This window comes from Monomorium pharaonis, chromosome 2 (assembly GCF_013373865.1).
Source record: "Monomorium pharaonis isolate MP-MQ-018 chromosome 2, ASM1337386v2, whole genome shotgun sequence".
Lineage (NCBI taxonomy): Eukaryota > Metazoa > Arthropoda > Insecta > Hymenoptera > Formicidae > Monomorium > Monomorium pharaonis.
In genome coordinates this window covers 6,364,625-6,381,509 of record NC_050468.1, presented here as the reverse complement: position 1 = coordinate 6,381,509, position 16,885 = coordinate 6,364,625, and the positions used below count along the sequence as shown (strand labels likewise).

The following is a 16,885-nucleotide window of genomic DNA, read 5'->3' as shown; positions in this document are numbered from 1 at the left end:
CAGATGATAAGCGAAATAAAGGAGACGGAGCAATTTAAGCGATATCTATCATCAGAACCGAAGTGGGGAATAAAAGTAAACGTAGCTCATAATGGAATAATTGGATTTTCAATCTTGCAACCTTGGCTATGTAGTACTTTTGAAAAGTCAAACTAACACTCGTGTATTAAATATAAATATAAATTTTTGAAATATTTTATATCCTACAATACAGTAATACATTTATTCTATATAATAATTATATGTGTGTTAGTATTTGTTATTCTGTAAACTTTTATATAAATATGAAACCGCACGATCAAAACAGTTGCATGGAATTAGTCAAGTTATTATTTAAATCTCATTAAAATGAAGATAAGTAAACTCCGATCCCTGAGTAGCCCTGTACATTTTCTGATGTGATATAAATGTTACAATAATTATTTATTGATATAACATTTAATTAAGGCGCTGTACATTTAACAAAATGAAGAATTGTCTTTGGCAGCAAGGAGTTGGTCCTTTCCTTAATTAATCATCTTAATGGAGTATATCCGTGATTAGCCGAACGGACCGACTTGACAAGAATAAAAGATTCGAATGTATTTATTCTACGATTTATAGAGTCGCGGAGTCTTACGGTAACGCTTAATCGATTCTGCCGTCGTGATTACCGCGTCCGGAAACGTCACAATGCTGCCTGAGCCGGGCTAATTACACGGTCGAGCAACGTGTCACGAGTCAGCCCTTTCTATCACATAAATCGTCCGCTCTAATTACGAGCAATTGCACGCATCGCGAGATTCTCTATCTCTCTTCTCTCTCGTTTTCGCTCGGTTTCGCTCTTTAGAGTCGGTTTACTTACAAATATGCACGGCAGTCGCGAACAGCTATATGTGTGTGTAGAGATATTGTTATGCGAACGTGGGAACCGATAATCCCAATTCCTTTCTCGAATAGGAAAAATGCATCGTAAACGGAGGAAACGAAACGGTCGTTTAATGGCTCTCATTCATATGTGAAGCCGCAATTTCGCGTCATTACACGATCATACACGCAGTCAATGTATATATATGGTATGTATATATACGCAGTGTATGGCAATAAAAGCTTGAACATTTCGTTTCAGTAAGTAGATTTGCTATTTGATCGTCGTAACACGAAGATTGCCGTAGATGGTAGAAAATTCATACTGTATTCGGGTTGATTGTATATAAACGAAATGGCGTAACCCCGTTAATTTTATCTTTTAATTTAATTAATTAATTTATGCCCGCTGTAATTATCGCACGCATTAATTTGCATTGCGATTCTTTGGTTTAAATAAATGAAGTTACAACATTGTAATTATGATATACTCGCTGCATTACAATTATCGAGTGCAATCTCTTGCCGCAGCAATCTCTCACTTTTTCTTTGTTTATCTTTTGATGCGTGCGTAGATTTTTTCGAGTTAAATGCAACTGCATTAAACTGTCGCAGCAATTTTCGCGTTCCGCGGAGATGGACGTCCGTTTTTCTATCCAGACCGCAGTTTGCAATGCTTCGCTTGAGTTTGAGGGTAACAGTTCGATCGAAAGAAACCATCGTTATTTCCTCCGAAGTTATAGCTTAGAGAAAAATCAGCACTTGGGATATACTTTTAATGGCATCCGTATGTTTATGTCATTTTTGAGGATGATTGATCGAGTCACAAGGAAATTCGATAGAGACCGCGACAGGATTTGTACGTGTATAAAATATTTCGTGTAAATTTCGATAATCTTTTACACACAGTTATTTTTATTTATACGGTAAAAAGGATAAAGTCTAAAATTTTGTGTTAAGATAGCATTTCAGGAGTAACGGTACTTACAGATTTTTCATTTTTACTCGTGACGTATTTACAATGTTATTGTAGAGAATATTTATGTATCGGTACGTACGTACACATCATGTATACATCACAATGACTATAAATCACGGATCGCTTGGACGTTTTGTTAAAATAATGACCGTTGTTATTTCGATTTCAATCACGTGGGAGTGTGCCGTTTGCGAGAGCGGTTTCACTTATGGCTACATATCCATTTCGCATGGTCTGCCAAGCACGCGGGGTTTTATCGAGCGTGTCTGAGAAGGAGAAGCGTAGGGTGTATTTGCAGCGGGAACTGCAGCGAAACTATGTTTTGACACGGCCCGTAGATTCAGTCAATTAACACTTTTCCGAGCGTGTGCTTAAGCCATTTCGATCCGACACAGCGAAATAGCGAGCGCGCAAATAAACGCCTCCGCGATCCGAGTTCGGCGTGGCGAACGAGTTCGCTACGTCGACGGCCCTTCTTCCAGTTGCCTTCCGGCGACGTGCGGGGCCGTCTTGAAAACAATTCCTTCTTGGACATGTAACGCTGAGTCAGGATCAAATGTCAGATAAAACGCGCGGCCCGGCTGTTTTACATACGGATCTGATAGTGCACTCACTTGCGCGTTGATTAATGCGCGTGCACATTAATTGCCGCATTATCTCGTCGCGAAGGAGAGGAGACTTGAAAAAGCTTTTAATGATTGCGTCTTTGGATCGTAGATTGGCAAGGAGACACGTACTGTCGTCCCGTCCCTCTGGACAAATTCACTATCGCGCGTATGCTAATAAATTGCCTCATCGAATTTTATCTTGGACGGACAAAACTCGGCCACCGAGAGAGTGGAAAGTAGGAGAGGGCTCTATGAGCATTTAATACGCCAGGAGGGACGTAATCTTCTTACATACGAATACATTGTTCTCTCTCTCTCTCTCTCTCTCTGGTTAATCTCAGCTTAGCATTTCCGTCATGCGTGTGAACGTGCATTAAAAGGGACAGTAATTTACTGAAGCGATGCAGATAGTGCGTGTTGAGGGATTCGTTTTCGCGTCGTAACATCATAGCCTGACTGCGCATACTGGACGGCATAATTTATTCCAAAAATAAATTCCCGATCCTCTCTTAGAGAGAGGGGGAGAGAGAGAGGATCGTAAAAGCGCGCGCGTCGTAACGATGTCTTATGCAGCAGCACGGATTTTGCGTGCGGGCGCGAATGATTGACATGCATGTACAGCCAGCTGTGGACTGTTTATGCCGTCTTACGCCCCGCGGAATACGAAATACGGCGCGCGCGTTTTTGGAATATATGCCGGTACATTATGCACACTCTGAGCGATGACCTCCTCCTTGTACCGAGGAAGGAGGTCTAAGTTTACGCAAACCCATCCCGCGCGCGATCTGAGGGGTCCAGAGATTACCATCGTTGCGCGCATAAGAAAGTCGGTTCTCCCGCGAAACAAAGGTGAGACGTGATTTACATGTTGGCTCTGGAATATCACGACATTTGCATCGCCTGTTTGCTTCGAGCCCCGTGATAAATAGCCCTGCTGTTGCCGTAACGCTTAGCCCATATCGTATATATATATGTACGTATATATACGTGGCATCTTTTCAATTCACACAACTATGATCTAAATTTACGTGCCGAGATTTATCTCCGTGAAGATAGAGCCGCGGGCGTGCGCCGATTTATCATTTCTTTTGCAAATCGATTATTCCGACGATATTGCTTACTACGCAAAGCTGTTTCCCCCCGTATGCTCTTTTTTTTTTTTTTCGTATATCAAATAAGCTGTTCATCGCGTTAAAAGCGTACGCTTGTAATTTACGGTGATATCGTATAACGATATGTTAATTAGTTATTATCCGGAATTCTCGGAAGGAGAATTTAAAGATTTCTGTGGACGATTATTACTTCTGAAGGGGTATGGAAGAAAACTGAAACGCAAAGAAGACTGGAATCGCGAAAATTAAGACGTCTTTTGTTGTACGGTTATTAATGATTATTGACACTTATTGTTAGACAGACGGTGTGCCTTCCGAACCATCTCTCTTCTCATTGACATTCACGAGACGAGGGTAAGGGCTGAACGTCAGGAATAAATATCGTCGAGCCGGTGAATCGTAAAGGATTAATGGCGGATGGTATAGCTTGTCACTTGGTGCGAATGCATTGTCGATCGGATATCGTTATCAGTATTCGAGTGTGATTAAGAATGAAGAAGAATGCAACGGCGATCGCAATTCGGCGTGCATGGCGATTAATAAATCGCTCTGTCTGCGGAGGAAGGCGCGCGGCGTCTTAAAAGTCGCGAGTCACGGATCACGAGAACTTGGCTGAGTTAGCGATCGTTAATATCGCAAGGAGGGGGAAAGGGGGGAGGAAGTGAGCGGCAAGTAAAGAGATCCAAATACTTTAACGTCCAAAAAACGGGGCGGCGCGGCGTTGTGCATTCGCCAATGCATTCGCGATGCCAGGAGGAAGCGACGCCGCCGACGCCGTCGTCGCCGCCGTCGTCGTCGCCGTTGCCGTTGCCGTTGCCGCTGCAACGGAATCCATAGGGAGGGTTATTCGCCCGTCCGGAATATTTCTCGTTTTGCGGCGCGCACTACCGCCGCCGCTGCCGCCGCCGTCGTCGTCGTAGCGGCCAAACTCATTGCAATTCAGATCGCGTAATTACATGCGCCGCGGCGGACGACATCTTGCCGGCGATGCACGCGCGTTGCCGCGCGCGCGATGTGCAGTCGCGGGAAAATATAACAAACGGGAGATTACCGCCGGCTGTTTCGTCGCATCGCCCGCCTCCGGGGGTCTCGTGGGACTTTCGGAACCGGCGTATCTCATATTCCGAATTGCGTCGCGTAATGGAACGCGCGCGCGCGCAAGCCGAGCGCGTCGTTACTATTAACTCCCTCTTCTTCTTCTTCTTCTTTTTTTCGTCTTACAGTTTTCGTTTAATTACGTAATGTGTAATCAGGTAATGAGATTCTCTTTGTGTCAGCGTGTGACAGACTCCATGCAAATTTTCTGACGCGTGTCACTTAAATTACGTAATTTATATATATAATACAATATTATGTCACTTTGTATGCGACGACCCGTGTAAAAGTCGTTTAATTTAAGTATTCAAAAGATTTTACAATTATAATTGATGTGAAGTTTCTTTTAAACTAATTAATATTGGTAGGTAGGTTTAAAGTACAGTTGAGAGCCGAAAGAAATATTACAGATTTCGTCTTTATATTAACATTCTCGGAGGAAATTATGTTATTTTGTTTTTATCAAACGTGTATCGGTAATGTGTATCGGTGTATCCCGCGTTTTACGCCGCATTAAAAGAGACACTAGTAACATAATTCAAGACGGCTTATGTAGGTATCGCGGACCCTTAAAAGAAGCGCATTCCATTTTTTTTGAGCTCGGCTCGTAATAGCATTGCCGATGTCGTGTTGGTAGCAACGACCTTAGGGCTCTCTGCGTTGCGCACGTAGCAGTGTCGCCGAGGCCTGGCTCTAAATTCCGAAGCGTGTGCATCCTAAGCTCTCGAGGGATAATAGAAAGTTAATGGTCCGTCTCGCCGCTCGCTCGACTTGGCTAGCGCAGTTCAGAACGTATTGTGTTAGAAGACACGTGCCTGCCCTTTCATTAATAGAGAGTGACTAATTTGAACGGGACTTGGCAACGATGTAAAGAGACCGTGGGTAGACGCAATTAAAAGGAAGGAAAAAAAGAAGAGGGGAGAAACCTTGCCGCGAGAACGCTTCCTACCGCAGATTCTTGAACGCGGACGCTAGTTTGTACAAAGCCCAGCTCAACTCTTTTACACACGCTTTGCAAGAGGTTTACGCGCGACGTTACTTAAAATTAGCATTCGCTTTGCGATAGACGATAGACGGTCCGCGAAACAGACCAAAGATCTGCGATCTCCATCAGGGTCAAGTGGATTCAAATTTCGAATTTCAATACCGCCTCCATGCCTGATACACTACCGATCGGCCGTTCCCTATACGTATTCATCGTTATTCCCTTACAATTCGAGCACAATCGGAGCGCGGCTAAGGGGTGCGCCCGTTACCGCAACCGGCACCGCGTCTCTGATACCGGAATACTCATCTCACTAATAGTCGGAGCTTCCCTATCTTCCACCTCTGTTCCCAGGCTCGATTGTGAATCGCGGCCTAAGGGCGAACAGATCCCTCTGATCTCCGGCCGCGATATCAAAGTATGCCGGGATAATGCCGTCTCTTTCGTTTCCAACGTCTCTTTCTCCCTTTCTCCTCGCTCGGATGTTCGCCGCGAGGAGATGGAAACGGCAAAAAAATTATAAAACACAACCACGGCGACGGTAAATCGACGTTTTCCTGTTCTCCTGCGGAGAGAGAGCTCGCTTAAGCGTGAAACGTATCTCCGCGTATTTTATATTCCGCACGGCTCTCCATTTATTCCCGCCCGTTCGCGCGAAGGTGGTTGCTAGACATCGATTTTACCTCGATCCCCCATCTCGGCGCGCCCGCTCTCGCTCATAAAATGACGCGCGAATAGAGAGGAAACCTGGAACTAAGCTCGGGGAAACTGGGTCTCTACGCGAGATATGCCAAGGAGAATATGTGATGCCAGCGAGATTGATATTTCTTGCATGCTTTATTTTAGTCTATTGCTCGATCATTATATGTCACGCGAACGACAATATCGCTTAATGTTTTCGATCACAACATACGGTCACAGATACGAGGTATGTGTACTTTCTTCCACATTTTCAAACGTTACTTTTACAATTCACGATTATTTATCACGTGCTATAAATCAAAAAGATTTTTTAGCTCGATGTAACGATCATTCTGTCACTCGCTTCATATTTTCGAGCCATAACCGTAAAGAGATATAATTAAGAAAATGCAATTATATTATTTTAAATAAGAGGCTACATTATAGAACGAACGCGTGAAAACACAACTACAAGTCTAGAATATGCCTTACTTGGTTTACATACCTTTCAAAGTTCACTAATCTGTGCGCACCGAATGGAATGTTTGGCCTTAAAACACAGCTATAAGATGAAACAGATTAGTGATATCACAATATTAAATTGTGATAATCAATTTAATAATAATAATGATGCTAACAAGCATCCGTTTCCGGTTCCCCCGAAATACTGTATGTAATTCTGTTGCGAAGAATATATTATTTTCCGTGGTCGGGAGAGCGTATAAATTCAGTAGCCAGGTTGCGTTACGTCTGCTAGCGTTACGTAACCAGTATTATTGTCTGGAATTAATTTGATCCGCTGTACGCGTGACAACGTCACGGCTACATTGTCTTTATTATTCACGGTGTTGATAAGAGACGCTCGTGTTATTATATTCTCGCACACTGGATACGGACGATGACTTCCGAATGTCGCTCTCGCGTATATACGCTCCCCCTCCCCGTCCCCCACCTCGGCGACGCACTCCTCGGTGCATCCAAGATGCGTTTATTATGAAAATAAGCGTATCCAGGACGGTCGCGGATGTTCCGCTTGGTAATAGCTGTTCCTACTACGTCGCATCCCTCGGAAAGCGAGGAGGAGAGGGCGACGACGGCGTAGGGGTGGCGGCGAATGGGGGTGGGGTGGGGGGGGGGACGGGTGTCCGTGAATGCGCCGGCTACAGACACACGGCGGAATCGTATGCAGCGGCGTTCACGCACGCCCTAGCCCGCGCGGTGGTGTCGGTGTCCCTTCGACCCGGGGCGCGCCCGCGCGCATCGCTTCTATTCCATGTTCGCGGTGCTCTCGACGTACTTCGACGTTTGGAATGGGCGCGCCCTCGGGCTGTGCCAGCGGGATCGCCAGAGCGGATGAAATCGTCGACTGCGATCCGGCGATGTGTTTCCCGATAACGTTAAATCGTCCAACGCAAGGGATTCCTACGGAATACCGGCGGCGGAAGCAGGCGATGGGTATCGTAAAGCGGGCCGCATGAACGATAGCCCGGTGAGATCTCTCCGCAGAACCGAAGAACCCGCGCTAGCGTCTAGGATGGGAATTCGCGATAGCGCCCCGCGCCCCCCCCCCCCCCCGCGCGCGCGCGCCGCTATCAATTTCTGCCTGCTGACCGCAAAGTATTTCAGACGCGTAATACTTATTACTCGTACATTCCCCGGTTCTCGCTTAGCTCAACGAGATTAGAGTGGATTACATTTATCGCGTGTGTCTTTCGAGATGAAAAAGTATCACGCTAGGGAATATATCGCCGGGAAATACGGGGCGAAGATACGGTAAATAAAGGATTATACAATGAGGAATAAAAGTGGGATCGTGCCGCGAATTGTACTCACTGCCCGAAGACGTTTCGTTGCCCGTAATCTGACATAAATTCAAAGAGTCCATTATATTTATTGCACGCTTTAAAATGAGAAAAAAATATTGTGAAAACATACGTGTGATATATGTACATACAAAGGGGGATAAAATAGGTATAGTAAATAGAGGATTATATACGATCGACAATAAAAGCCGGAAAGAGTTTGCGAGCTTTCGTATTCGGGAACTATACAACTTCTTTCATCCGTTTGTTCTTTGATCAATGTGAAGCTGATTTTAACAAAAGCTCGAGACGATTCTTTGATGAATTCCGCAGTTCAATAAGTCATCACAAAGCCTTTATTCTTTAGTTTAATTAATTGTAATTTAATAGAACATTATTTCAAAGTTTGATTTGCTATTCAATTCTATAAATTGAAGAAAAGGCAAAAGAATTCACAAAAAATAAGAGCAGTCACGTGGAATATATTGACATGTACGTAACACTTGAAATGGTACACTCAAAGAAAAAAAGATCTTGCAACTTCAACAAAAATTATATGTGCGTAAAATCTAGTTGAGATAGAAAAATAATTACCAAATACTGTGATATGTATTTGTATTGCACCTAATTAATTTACCTGATAGAAGTAAAATTTTCAAATTCTATACGTGACAACCAAAAATTCTAGCTAATACAAAAATTAGTGATACATTTTGGTTGTAATATCAAGAGATTTGTCTACATCAGCAAAACATTTTTTTTTTGGTGTATGACGTGCATTAAATGTTATCTAAATATTTTTTTTGTTAATGACGTAACGACCTTTTCTTTTTGCATTTAATAAATAGTATTCGATGATCGTAACTCTCAGCTCAGGTTTTTCAGTGCACCGTTTCTGGAAGACAATAAAAAATTTTAGATGCGAGGCTATAAGCTTAGGAACATATACATGTACATACATACGTGTTGCATATTATTGCTCAATTTTATTCTGAATTCTAGCACGTTTTCATATTGTTACTTTTATTTATGGCTAATAGAGACCCTCTGAGATTATGTCATAAAGAATTACGTTTCTCGAAGTAGTGCGAGAATATCGTTTCGATTTTCTATGAATAGTTACAGGCAGAGCGTATACTTTCGACTGTACCATTTCTTATCGGAAAATGGCACGCTATTGCTGAAGATTTTTAACTTTCAATTCTTGTGTGGAAGTGCAAGGTATTCTTTCTTTGCTTTACAACCGCATTACAATTACACAATATAATTTGCAAATCTAGGTCTTCGCTGTTCAATGAAGAAAAATTTCTTGAAAAATTATTGATTTATTTACATTTAGAGCTTTTGTAATACGCATTAGAGATATGTTACATCATGTTTCCAGTTTCTGGTCTTAAATTTTTAATTGCTTTCGATAAATCAAATCTGAAATTGTAGCCTGATATTTTTCTCGAAAATGGGTTCTCAATTAGGCCGAGTTCGCTAATGAGAGTTAATAATGACGGTCTAGAGCTGTTTATGTGACGTAAAACTTATGTTTGCGTCGCGGACCTCACCGTACTCGGTGAATGTCCCGCGAACGTTCCAACGAAGAGCGCGTGTACTTTTTACTCTAATTGCCCCTATAAAAGTGACAAATCCGCACGCCACCCCAAAACTTTCTCCATTGGCCCGCTGCCCTGGCCAATACCCAAATATACCTACTTCATTTACGAGACTCTCTCTCTACGAACGCCGCGCCTCTCTTCCCGCTCGGTCCGAATATAATAGATAAACGTCCATTCCCTCCCTCCCCTCCCCACCCCTCCACTCCTACGGGGGGGGGGGCATGTGCCGACGACGGAGATACGCTTTACGTTCTAAATGCGGGCCGCTTAGATATGCGCAATATCTGCGACTGGCGCGCGATTTGTCTCTCCGGCGTAGCGGCAGTTCGGAAAAAGAGCTGGGATTGAATGGATATATAGCCGGCTTTCTCGCCGAACCCGGTGCATCTATCTGCATGCGACGCGCGAGACGAGTGCGACGGCGACGGGAGGCGCGGGGAAAGCGAGGCGATGCGACGGGGTAGTGCGAGGTGCTGGCGCGATCGAAAACTTTTCCGGACTGCGTCATGCGAACACAGGCAGGGAAAGAAAGAAGGAAACCGTTTACAACCGTATATGTATATACCTATATGGGCTACTAGCATCGGCACTTTAACCATTCGCACCGAAATCTGCATCCGATATATTTAACCTTTGTGACACTTTTTTACTAGTCTCATTTCTCACGCACGCAAAACAAGACGGGAACATATGCGCGATCTTTTTCCCCTGTTAGTTATCGGAAATATCGAGACGGTCGAATGTACAGGAAAAGAAAGTTGATATATACTCTCCGCCATAGGTTCATGACGCGAGACTAAGTCCGTCATTTCTTGCGAGTTTCACTGCTTCAGATCTCATACATTTATAACAAGTTTTATATAACTCGTGAACCTAATCGAGCCTCGCTCCGAGCGTTTCTGTACAATTAAAGGAAGAAGCCTAGACGGCCAAGAAAAAGCGACCGGAGGCCGCTTATCGACTCTGCAGCATCCCCGCTGTCTCGCGAAGAAATATGTTCTCGCGAGGCGACGCGGCGCGGCGCAGAGATTTCGGAGCGTGAGTTTTTTGTGCATCTAGTCGGTCGAGATTTTTTGTAGATTACGGTCACGTTCTCGGATCTCGCTTTTTTCCTCTCTCTCTCTCTCTCTCTCTTATTCTCCGTGAGTGTCGCGAAGGTTCGCGCCTAGTGAAATGAGAAATGTCGCGCGTGATGACGCCCCTGTATTTTCTCCGATACGACGCGAGCACGAAATAACTTTCGAAGGGGAAGCACGCCGCTCGGCAAGAGCAACACGATCGCCCGGCAACGAAATTAACGCGCCGCGCGATGTTTCTCTGTCTCCAAATCTAAGATTAGCACACGTAGAAGAGAGCCACAGTTTCAATTCGGAAGAATTCGCAACACTAAAAACATTTAGTAAACTCATACTTTAATGACAGATGTTTCTTTCGCCCACTATTTTTTGGTAAGAGAGATGACTTGTCCTCGAGATAATATCCTAATAATAGAAGAGCAATAGTTATACATTATGCGACATTCGATGTATCTAATTGTAAATTTGTTCAATATGGAAGATAAAACTTTCAAAGTGGCAGATTAAGCTACATATAAATGGAAGACGAGAAGCCCATTCTTCGAGATTATAATGTTATTTATTTCATTAGAGAAGTACTAATTTCGGATTAAGTGCCGAGAGAGGTTTAATGCTTACTTATTTAGAATTAATTCTGTATTATTAAGCCAGGGTTTATAATTATAAATTTCAACGTGCGGATTATCATATATTCGTAGCGCGGTATCCGTCGTTGTTGGCAAATCATTTCTTTTACTTACGAAATATTATTTTGACAGTCCGATAATAGAATGAAAATGATTGAATAACATTATATCTGTATTCTTTATATCTGACAAAAAGATTATTGACGTGGAAGAAAATGAGATTACATTTTTCGGAAAGGGGAAAATCTTATGGATGCTTTTTAACGTTGGAAATATTAAATTACTCGTCAATTTACTTGGCAAAATTTGCGTATTCTGACTTGATGTAGTGACTGCGTTTCGAAATCGATAAAAATGCGGCGCGTAGTTCATACGAGCTGGAGATTGTAAAATTCTGAGAAATTGTTATTTGTAGGCATCAAGAGCCACCGCAACACTACTGCAAGACCGACATTGATAATTTTTATACGCATACGTGTATTTGACGATTACATTTTTGTTTTTATACATAAGGCGGCGAAATTTTTGACGTCACTAATATACGTCACCAATATAGGCACAAGTTGCGGCCCTCTCTTTCGTTGCCAATATCCCACGGTAATGTTGGAGTCAATATACGCGATGCATCGTGAAAATGTCGAATCGCGAGAACCGATGTAGACATCGAGCGGGAGCGCCCCAAGCGCTTTTTGCATGTCCTACTGTCAGCATCAGGAAATTCAATTCGCGAAATTCATCCGTCGCGCGAGAGAAGTCGGGGTCGAACGGAAATTCTTACAATTCTCCCGCTGGCAGGGCGGGGAGGGGGGAGGGAGGGAGGGAGGGAGGGAGGGAGGCGCCAAAGCGACGGATTTGAAAAATCTGTTTTCGCCAACGTGCAGGTGACGCCGGGGCTCCATTCTCCCGGCCTCGGAAGACGTCCTTTCTCGAGCCGAGTGAAAAATCGCCATAGGAAAATCCTCGGGGGATCACCCAGACGTCCGGGAGTTCTTGCAACGACGACGGCGACGACGACGACGACGACGACGACGACGACGACGACGACGACGACGACATGAATCCGTAATATTTACGACGTCAGCACTCTTGTCGTGAATATATGAACTCGTCGATGGCGTATTTACGTTGTAATCAAGCGAAGGTATCACGAGCGAGTCGGTTGAATTTCTTTGTTCCGCCAGGCGATTCGTTAGCTACGCGAAAGCGCACACGAAGGAATGGTTGTCTCGCTTATTTCTGATTTGTACGGAACGCATTATTGCCGATACCTAATTACAAACTGTAATTTATATCTCTTTCAACATCGTCGTTGTTCCTCGCTCATTAAGTGTCGTATATCGAAGTTAAGTTTAATTGACTTTTACGCGCCCTTTGTGGAAGAGGCTGCGCGGCGAAAAATTTGGGGGAAAATGGGAACGTATAGCTTTCGAGGAAATAACATTTAAAAGATCCTTGGGAAAAGGGATCCAAGTTTTTTCAGTAATTAGAGCAAGATAATAAATAAAGAACGTAATTTAATGAAATATTTACAACAGGACATCTGCTGTACCTAGTGAGATATTTCTATCTCCTTTTTCTTTATTACTCCACGTATATAAAATTGTTATATAAAAATATAATTGCTCGTTTAGAATATTTTTAATTTTTGACTTTATTAATTAATATCTTGATAGACGTATTGACGTTATTTCAAAACGTCTCAATAATATCTTTAATTTCACTTTATTTACCAGGATTTATCTTTCGTCAATTTTGCTTACGACTTATCGAAGTGCGCCCACGCTCATTCGACGAACATGATATCGGTATCGTGTTGGCTCTATCTTTTTTCATGGCTCAACGATTTTATTCTCATCCCATCATGCGATCTGGTACGGGTTTTTTTTTTCCCGAACTTACACGACTCGCGCACACGCTCACCGCCGAAAGTTTTCCTTTCCCCCCCCCCCCCCGAGCCGGTTTTAATCACTCCGCATCGATCTCTGATATTCGATATGACTTTCGCACAAAAACAAATATTTGATCGGGTCTGGTCGGCGAATCTTGCCTATCTGCGGAGTAATTCTCGCGTGTTATATCATCCCGCGGTTTGGAAATCGGAAATCCCTTCGCGTGGATCAACTTTAGATCGACTTTCCATGATTAGGCTTGTGCTAACAGTCGCTTTGCAAAGGGTGCGGTTGGCCGCCGCGGGCTTCCTCGAGTAAGCTCGAAAACGCGCGAGAGCGCGATAATTATTTCAGTCTCTTTCATCGGTGAGCACTCTCGGTAATGAAAGACGTCTTTCCAGCAGCAGGCGCGGATACGCATATATCGCCCTCGCTCCGTCTCGCACGGTCAGCATTTTTAATCCAAGCGGGATCAACGTGATGGCACAAATTGTCCCCCTATTATCGGTTTTCGATGTTCCATTACTAATTCCTCATTTGACACGTTAGCAATTCGTTGCCATCTTGTTTCCCCACATTTCCCCTCTCGTAATGTGAACTTTTCGAATTATTCGGAACATTTTTCTACTACTTGAAACTGAAGGAATTATTTTAATTACGCGATAGCGTAAGATCGAGAGAACTAATGAAAACGAGTGTAGAACATATTAGAGTTTAAATATATGCTTATTACGTGTTTTAATTTGGAGCAGCGCGTGTTTCGTGAGGCGAATATTCGTGAGATATAATGCTTCGGCCGTGCCAACCGGCCCTTTCATAATCGCCCTCCCTTTTCTTTCCCTCCCCCTCGTGTACGTACGATCTTTCTTCTGGTTTCTCGGTGCCTCGCGCACACACAGCTACCCCCCCCCCTCCCCCTCCCTGCTCCTTTACATCCGCGTTCTCCTCTCCCGACTGGCGGCTTCAAAAACAGGTTTTGTCACCTCGTGCAAACGTTGCCGTCCGTTCGCGCAGGGGAAGCCGAGATACATAAGCGCCTTGCAGATTAAACGACACGTTAAGCGCGATAGGCACAAATGGACGTAGTCATGACTCTCTCTCTCCTGTTTACGACGTACACACGTACGCTGTTGTATGACGTATAATAAGGCGCGATACGGCGGCACGTGCAAGAAGATGATCGCCGCGGTGCTTCTTTGCGCGACGTCTCCTCGCGCGGGGAATCGGGGCTTGGCAAATCTGGGCAAGTCCGGGGCTCTCTCGCCCGTTGCTGAAAGGACCCATGGTAATACGTCTCACGCTAACTGATTCCAAGCGCGTAGGAGGTTGTTCGCTGGGATCGCAACGGGATATTTGTTATGCGCGCGCGTATGTATGGTAGGTATATATACGAAAACATCCCGGTTATAACGCTACTATCTTCGCTGCACGTCGCTCTTTGTGCGGAGTGGTAATAAATTACACGGACCGTTAAATGGAATACCAGTACGTTGGTCTAACATAAAATTTTATATGTTTCTCTCTTCTTTACGGGGTTATAATAAATATTACAATAATGCAGCTTAATTCCACGTGGACGCGAAACTGGGCTGTGGGAATGGATAATTATAGTTTCATTACTCTTACCGAGCTAAGGATGATGCGGAGTCATAAATTTGAGAATTGAAATGTCCTGTATGGCTACCGCATTGTTATGTTGGATATTTCTCCTGTACTTTCATCAACATTAGCTTTTATACGCCATTTACCTCGGTGCCCTAATCTCCATTTTTATTACTTTATGCATTTCTACAGCGAAGGCTCTTAAAACACTCCGCGGCTCTCTCCAGTATATATATATATAACAAATGTACCCTTCCCTTTATCCCGTTCCACTTTGATAAAAACGAAAAACGGCGCATAAAGCAAACCATATTATTTTTAATTGCGCCTCGTGGGGTTATACGTCGTTGGAGCGGCAAAGTACACTTATTTAAAGACAATATTCGCGCGCGCGTATACACAACGTAAACCTAAATGGCGCGCATGCACTCGGAACTAACGGAAGGCTAGAGAATCCTTAAAGTAAATGCGCTCACGGGGGTCGAGAACTTACGAGCTTGTTGTTGGTAACTTCAGAGAGTTGGTTCCCGGTTGTTGTTCCTCGCGGTTTCGCCGCCGTGCCTACGCGTGAGCGAAACGCGCGGCGCGGCGCGGCGCGGCGCGGGTAAGCCGCGGGATGTTGCCGCGGGGGACTTACGAGCCGCGCTTAAGAGAATTCGACGTTAATGATCGCAGGGGAAGCGACCATTTCCCGTGCTCGCCGCATAATTGCTGCCGTTGCAATCATTGTAACACGGCAATACAAACGGGCGTTAGCGGAGCGGACGTGCCCGCACGGGGAGACGCGGGAAATGCATATATGTACAGTCGCAACCGGGCACATAAACGTGCCGTTACGGCTTCGGGCCGGTCGTTGTGCTACTACGTTCCGGGGCCACGAATTATGGGAGACATTTGCGCGGTAGTTATCGTTTTCGGGTTATTAAACCATTTATCTAACGCACAGCGGCGAGCTCCTTTAAATTCTCGGCCAATGGTAGGGCCGCGTCGCCCTCAGCGCCACCGGCGCGGTCCCGTCTCTCGTCCCTCATCATCATCGTCCGCCTGAAGATTACTTCTATTTATGTCGGTATCGAGCACGTTTCGCTGCACATTTTCCTCCCTGCGATACCATTCTCGAGATATTGGATATACAATTCGAGGTAAACGCAGACAGACGATACGCCGACGACAGATAAGGTTCGAATAACGCACGGATACGCTCGTGTGTATCCCCTCTCGAATAAGCTCGTGCGAGTCAATCGTCGGCAGGGATTTGCGAATATAGTTCTTTTCGTCTTTGGCTATTGTCCGTCGATTTAAATGTATTTGTGAGTAATTTGCGTGAAACGTAAAAAAAAAAGGTTTAATGAGTTACAGAAAAATTAATTATAAATTATTTATATACTCCCGTGTAAGATGCAGGAATTTGGTGCTCGCTAAGTAGCAACATATATTTAAAAATAAGTTTCATAAGGATAACGACCGAGCAGTCGTTGTCATTATAGCAATCGTGACGTTATTAAAATGCGTAAGCATTTGTGAGACTTTGTCTTGTTATTAAGTGAAATCTGTCATTCCTCCGAAAAGTTTAGTATTTTTAACAAAATGCAACCTTCATATTTAGTGGCTTTTTCTGCTACTTATTGTGTTGTTTTTTTTGCTCTCTTTTGAAGATAATATAATAAGTCGCATTGAATTCAATTACATAATCTATGAGTCTATATTTCGATATTATAACTCGTTATATTTCAATATTATAACATCAAAGTGTAAATATATTCTTGTTGTATTTAAATTGTCTAACACTTTATTTTCAAATTATTATTATAAATTAAATTCGAATAGGTTACAGTTAGAGTTACAGTTTAATGAGCAGAAATTGGAACACATAGTGAGTTATGCAGACATTGTAATTTCTGCTAATTGTGAGTAAAAATACGTAAATGTTATGAATTGCGTTTAATTAATAATTATTTCATAATAAAAGTTCTTAAA

General features: G+C 43.7%; 1 protein-coding gene and 1 long non-coding RNA gene across 10 annotated transcripts in view; one reads left to right on the top strand and one right to left on the bottom strand.

Annotated features, from left to right (window-relative positions):
• The window catches only part of LOC105830824 (histamine H2 receptor), a 172,653-nt gene that overhangs the window by 96,952 nt on the left and 58,816 nt on the right, over positions 1–16,885 (top strand). The window lies entirely within an intron of this gene.
• LOC118644417 overlaps positions 1–16,885 on the bottom strand; it is a 47,136-nt gene that overhangs the window by 25,926 nt on the left and 4,325 nt on the right. The window lies entirely within an intron of this gene.